Raw genomic sequence first — 6,000 nt, 5'->3', positions numbered from 1 at the left:
TGTCTAATCAGTATCTTGATATGCCACACCTGTGAGGTGGGATGGATTATCTCGGCAAAGGAGAAGTGCTCACTAACACAGATTTAGACAGATTTGTGAGAAATGGTCTTTTGTGTGTATAGAAAATGTTTTAGATCTTTGAGTTCAGCTCATGAAAAATGGGAGCAAAAAGTGTTGCGTTTATATTTTTGTTCAGTGTATATCAAAAACCCGGGCCGCTGCGGCAACAGCCTTGTACATGGGGCACCTGTTCTATCCACTAAGCCACTGACGCCCCACCTTGAGGGTAATCTTGAACTCTGTGATGCCAAAACTCAGGCAGACTGTCATGCTCAGCAAGATGTTATCACATCCAACTTAATAAATAAGGATGAAATAATGAAAAACCATAGATAAGAGATGGTTTATGTCTCTTTTTTGAGGGGGGAGTTTTTCCTTATTCGTTGTGAGGGTCCAAAGGACAGAGGGATGTCGTATGCTGTAAAGTCCTTTGAGGCAAATTGCTATTTGTGATATTGGGCTTTATAAATAAAATTGATTGATTGATTGATTGATGAAGAGAGCGCTCAGTAAAACAGTAATCACAGACCTAAATCAAATGACCTTTCAGATGGGTCCTCATCTGTGTATGGGCAAAAGACTGTGGAGTGTTGTCCTTCACATTTTCCCCTCCTTCATGCGTCAAGTAAATCAATAACCTATAGACTACATCAGTGTCGTGGAAAATATCTCAGCAAGAAGCAACTGAGAGCTGTGGAAGCATTAGAAAGTGATCTGTAAGAAAAGACAGCTTCTGAATCTTTAATATGTTGTGATTGTATATCAGTGGTGAGTGTGCTGTAAATGTTTGTGTTGTTGTTGTTTTAACTGTTGTTTGTTTGTTGTTGTTTTTTTTGTTTTTGTTTTTCTTAACTTCTGATATTCCTTTTTAGCCCTCCATCCCCCTTCCCTCAAGAGGCTCTGCCTTTTGCCAAGCCGCCATTGTAAATAAGAAATTGTTCTTAATGACTTGCCTGGTTAAATAAAGGTTAAATAAAAAAATAAATGAAAGGGTGACTTGAAGTCTGCTGGGCTTGGTGATAGCTACTTCAGGGCTGTTTCTAGTTAAATAAAAAAGATCGTACTCTTTGACAAAAAGGTTTAATCTGTGAAGGGTTCCTTTCCATAAACTGTCAGACACTTAATAATCTGAGGACGTCAGTGGCAAAAACAACTACTTTTAGCAGATGTAAATTGATGGCGCAATACTGGACCAATTTTAAAAATTGTTCTCAAAGGTCACTAAAACACAAAAACAGAAAAAATTAGGGTCCAGGTTAAAAAAATACAGATGTTACCCTTTAAAAGTAAAATGAGCACAGTTTGTTTCACTTCATTACACTAAATTACCATAATGTTATCACCTAATCAAGTTAGGAGATTTGTGGCTTCAAAAACTCTCTCTGGCCTGCTCCATTTTGGAGCCACAAACTCTCCTCATATCGGAGAGTTTCATGACCCCTCAATAATTCTTTCTCTCTCAACTGCTCCATATTAGAGAACCAGGTTATGTGTGAGACCAACAAATTTCAGCTGTGAAGACTTAAAAACATTGTACCTCACTCACCATTATCTTCCTAAGTTTTTTTTTTTTTTTTTTTAAATTTGCTCTTGCAATTTTTTGTTCTTTGTTCTCGGAAAAGTCTATGCCAGATTCATAACATGTTGTTAAATGCGTTCTTATCATGATGAATCCCACTGCTCATAAGTTCACAGCATGTGCTTGTTGATCCTGATTAGCATAGGTTAACGCCCGCACATCCCCATAATAGAGCATCAGACTGCAGGGCATACCCAAGAATACCCAAACAGAAGTCTAAAGAGGGTGAGGGACCAGACTTCAAACATTAAAAAAATGCCTGTTTTGAAGTGGAAGTACTTCAGCAGAGAGTGAACGTATAACCAGCTGTCATATTTAGTAGCATCAGAGAGAGAACCATGGAGCAAAAGGTTAGAGTTAGATGGCCTAGGGCAAATGATAGTAAAGAATGGGAGATAGTTAATAGAGATTTGTCAGTAATCTTAGAGGAAATACGATAGAAAAGTTAGAAAAGATGGGAGATATAATTTACTCATATGGTGCAGAGAGGTTTGGGGTGCATGAGAGAAAGAGGGGTGAGAGGGTACAGTCAGGTAAGCCTAGACGGTAAAGAGAAATAGAGAAGTTAGAGACAAGTAAAGACAGTTAAGAAAGCAGTGGAAAAAGGCTACAGAAAAAGAAAGGGAGGGAATTAATGTTTTGCAAGAGGAGTTGAGAAGCAGGCTAGAAGCTCTTTGAAGGGCAGAGCATCTCAGGAAAAAGAAGAGGAAGAAGGAACATGTAAGGACAGCTTTTTTTCAGGGACCCTTTTAAGTTTGTTTAGCCAAGAAAAGGGGGGGCAACTAAAAGCAGAAAGGCTAGAGGTTGAAGAATATTTGGGAAATACATATTCAGATTTAGAGAAGAGTGGATAGTAGGTCTTATACCGGATATCCCTCCATTAGGAGGGATAGAACATGAGCTGGATGTAAGGCCACCTAGGTGGAAGGAAGTTCAGGAGTTGGTGAAGCGTACAAAGGCTTCTTCGGCCCCAGGGCCTAATGGAGTCCCCTACCGGGTTTATAAAAGTACACCTGATACCTTACATTTTTGTGGAGACAGCTAAGAATAGTTTGGGAGAAACAAATTATCCCAAGAGCATGGCGTAGGGTAGGGGGTGTCCTCATTCCTAAGGAGAAGGAGTCCATGGACCTTAGCCAATTTCTCTCTTGAATGTAGAGGGGAAGATTTTCTTTTGTGTAGTAGTGCAGAGATTAGCTAGCAACTTAGAAAGAAATGGCTTAATAGATACTATGGTGCAGAAGGCAGGAATACCAGGTTTTGCAGAGTGTTTAGAGCATACTAGCATGATCTGGCACCAGATTCAGGCAGCGAAGATTAAAAAAAATGGGCCTGCATGTAATATTTTTAGATCTTGCAAATGCATTTGGTTCAGTACCGCATAGCCTGATTTGGAGTGCGTTTGACTACTTCAAAGTGCCACAGGTAGTTGTTAACTTAGTGAAAGCATATTTTCAGGATATTAGGTTGTGTCTAAGTACGCCAGGTTTCACAACAGGTTGGCAGAGGCTAGAAATAGGCATTATGGGAGGGTGTACAATTTCTCCATTAGCATTTACTATGGCGATGGAAGTAATCATCGACGGGACAGCAGAACGGGTTGCATCTTCCACCAGTTAGGGCTTACATGGATGACATGACACTGGTGACCACAACAATGCCATGTACAAAGAGGCTACTAGAGAAGGTAAATAAGAACCTCAAGTGGGCCAGCATGAAGATCAAGCCTAGTAAGTCTAGAAGCATCTCGATACGTAGAGGGAAGTTAAGTGATAGGAAGTTCGTCATAGATGATGAGGAAATCCCAACAATTAGGGAAAAGTCAGTAAAGAGCTTAGGTAGGTGGTACAATGTGGAGCTGAATGATGAGGAACAGGTGGTGAAATTTAGAAAAGATGTGGCGGAAGGATTGGATAGAATAGATAAATCATAACTTCCAGGAAAGTTGAAGTTGTGGTGTCTGCAATTTGGGCTATATCCTAGGTTAATGTGGCCATTGTCAATTTATGAAATTTCAATATCCGTTGTGGAGAGAATTGAAAGGTCGGTTAGCTCCTATATTAGGAAGTGGTTGGGTGCTCCTAGGTGCCTAAGTAGTGTTGCATTGTATTGAAAAGGGACTTCAGCTGCCAGTATCTAGTTTAACAGAGGAATTTAAATGTACCGAGGTCAGGACAGAGCTCTTGTTATCTGGGAGTAAGGACGTGGTAGTTAGGAGTTTGGTTCCAAATCCAACCAAAGGGAGGAAGTGGAACCCAAGATCAGCAGTTCAGGAGGCGGAGGCAGCTCTTAGGCATGCAGAGATTGTAGGTAATGTTCAGTTTGGCCGGGGAGGCCTGGGGCTTGGCTCAGGCAAACTGGTATGGAATAAAGCAGGTCTCAAAGATAAAAGAAAGCTGGTTGTGGAACAGATACGTAGACAGGAGGAGATATTAAGGGGTGCAAAGGTAGTGGCCCAGGCTAAGCAGGGACAGTGGTTGAATTGGGAAAGTGTAGAGAAAAGGAAGCTTAGTTGGAGGGACCTGTGAAGTATGGAGGAGAATCTTATTAGATTCCTGGCTACATACGATGTGTTACCAACCCCCCAGAACCTAAAACTGTGAGTAGATGGGGACCCATTATGCCCATTGTGTTCAGGTACCGCAACCTTAAAGCATATTTTGTCAGGCTGTAAAGTTAGCTTGTCACAAGGCCGATATAACATGGCGACATAACCAGGTGTTGAAAAGTTTAGCTGCAGGCACTGAAGGGTAAATTCAGAGGGTTTTAAAAATAGGAGTTTAGCAATTCAGTTTGTCCATGAGGGGGAGAAATACAGAAGGGATAAGTTAGGAGGCAAGGGTGTGGCCGCCTAGAAGGTGCTTGTGATTGGGAAATACAAGTAGATTTAGGGGGAAAGCTTGTTCTTCCCCAGGAAATAGTTTGTACCAAGCAGAGGCCTGACAGTGTTGTGGTCAGTGAATCAACGGATAGTTTATTTCATTGAGCTGACAGTTCCTTGGGAAGACTCAGTGGAAGAAGCCTATGAAAGAAAAAGGCTTAGGTATGCAGACTTAGAAGCAGATGCTGAGCAGCGTGGATGGAAAACTAGGATTTGTCCAGTGGAAGTGGGGTGTAGGGGATTCATAGCAAGATCAGCTGTCTCGCTCCTGGGGGAACACAGAGTGCGGGGACAGAGTTTGAGGCAGACAGTAAAGGAAATGTCAGATGAAGCAGCCAGAGCTAGTCAGTGGATTTGGATGAGGAGGTATAATGTCAGTTGGGGGCCAGCAGGGGGAACTACTAAGCAGGGTACATAACTTCTTGAGATCAGGTGGAGACATCCACCAATCAGTCCTCTCAGGAGAAAATCCAGGAAGAGGAGGGTTATTTAAGTGTGGTAGTGGCCTATTTGAATCCCCTTTGTTTGTGACCATGCTGCACTGTGAGTGTGTTTGCTGATTCTGGGAGTTTATTTTCTCTATCTCCTTTAACTTTAGCTTATATTGGAGTTATGCTATGTAATGTGTGAAATTGAGTATGGTGAATGTGCTAGGATAGGTAGTATCGGCACTGTCTCTACCTGGGGTTCGCATGTACGGAGCCTGGGTTTGTTGAAGGTGGCAGTGCTGTTTAGGCTGAGAAAGCCATGTGTAAGTAAGGTAAAGGAGGATGTTGGGTTGGTGCGGGGAGCAGTGAGACCTGGCATTAAGGGAGTGTCTCTGGCCCCCCCTATTTTAGGACGGCCTACAATGGAGAAATAAGGCACCTCCTTCCTTCAGTTTGAGGAAGACAGTGAAGGAAATGTCAGATTTCATTTCATTTATTTATTTATTGAACTGGGACAGTGCACATTAATCAACATTAATGCAATAAACATCAATGTAAATGCGCCAGACTTAGCACAAATGCTAAAGTTCATCCGTAGTCCCAAGGCAGGTACCCACACAACACAAACACAGAATAGACAATCATCATAGAATAGACAATTACAAAACAAGACACAGGCAGACAATGTCAAAACAGACAAGACACAGGCAGACAATATCAAAACAAACAAAACACAGGCAGACAATATCAAAACAAACAATATTATAACAAAACATTTTAGCCTACAGTTAAGAAGTTACAAAGATGAATGAACCAAAAGCCCCTGGGAACAGGCATCTTTTTTGATGGGTAGATAGATAGATGAAGCAGCTCGATCTAGTCAGTGGATTTGGATGAGGAGGAATAATGTCAGTTGGGACTGGCAGGGGGACCTACTAAGCACGTTACATAACTCCTTGAGATCAGGTGGCAAGATCCACCAATCAGTCCTCTCAGGAGAAAATCCAGGAAGAAGAAGGTTATTTAGTGTGGAAATGGCCTATTTGAGTCCT

General features: G+C 41.8%; 1 protein-coding gene across 1 annotated transcript in view; it reads left to right on the top strand.

Moving 5' to 3' along the window:
* The window catches only part of sorcs2 (sortilin-related VPS10 domain containing receptor 2), a 195,905-nt gene that overhangs the window by 114,396 nt on the left and 75,509 nt on the right, over positions 1-6,000 (top strand). The gene's annotated exons all lie outside the window — the stretch shown is intronic.

Source organism: Epinephelus moara, chromosome 17 (assembly GCF_006386435.1).
Source record: "Epinephelus moara isolate mb chromosome 17, YSFRI_EMoa_1.0, whole genome shotgun sequence".
Taxonomy (NCBI): Eukaryota; Metazoa; Chordata; class Actinopteri; order Perciformes; family Serranidae; genus Epinephelus; species Epinephelus moara.
This window is presented reverse-complemented; position numbering and strand designations above follow the sequence as displayed.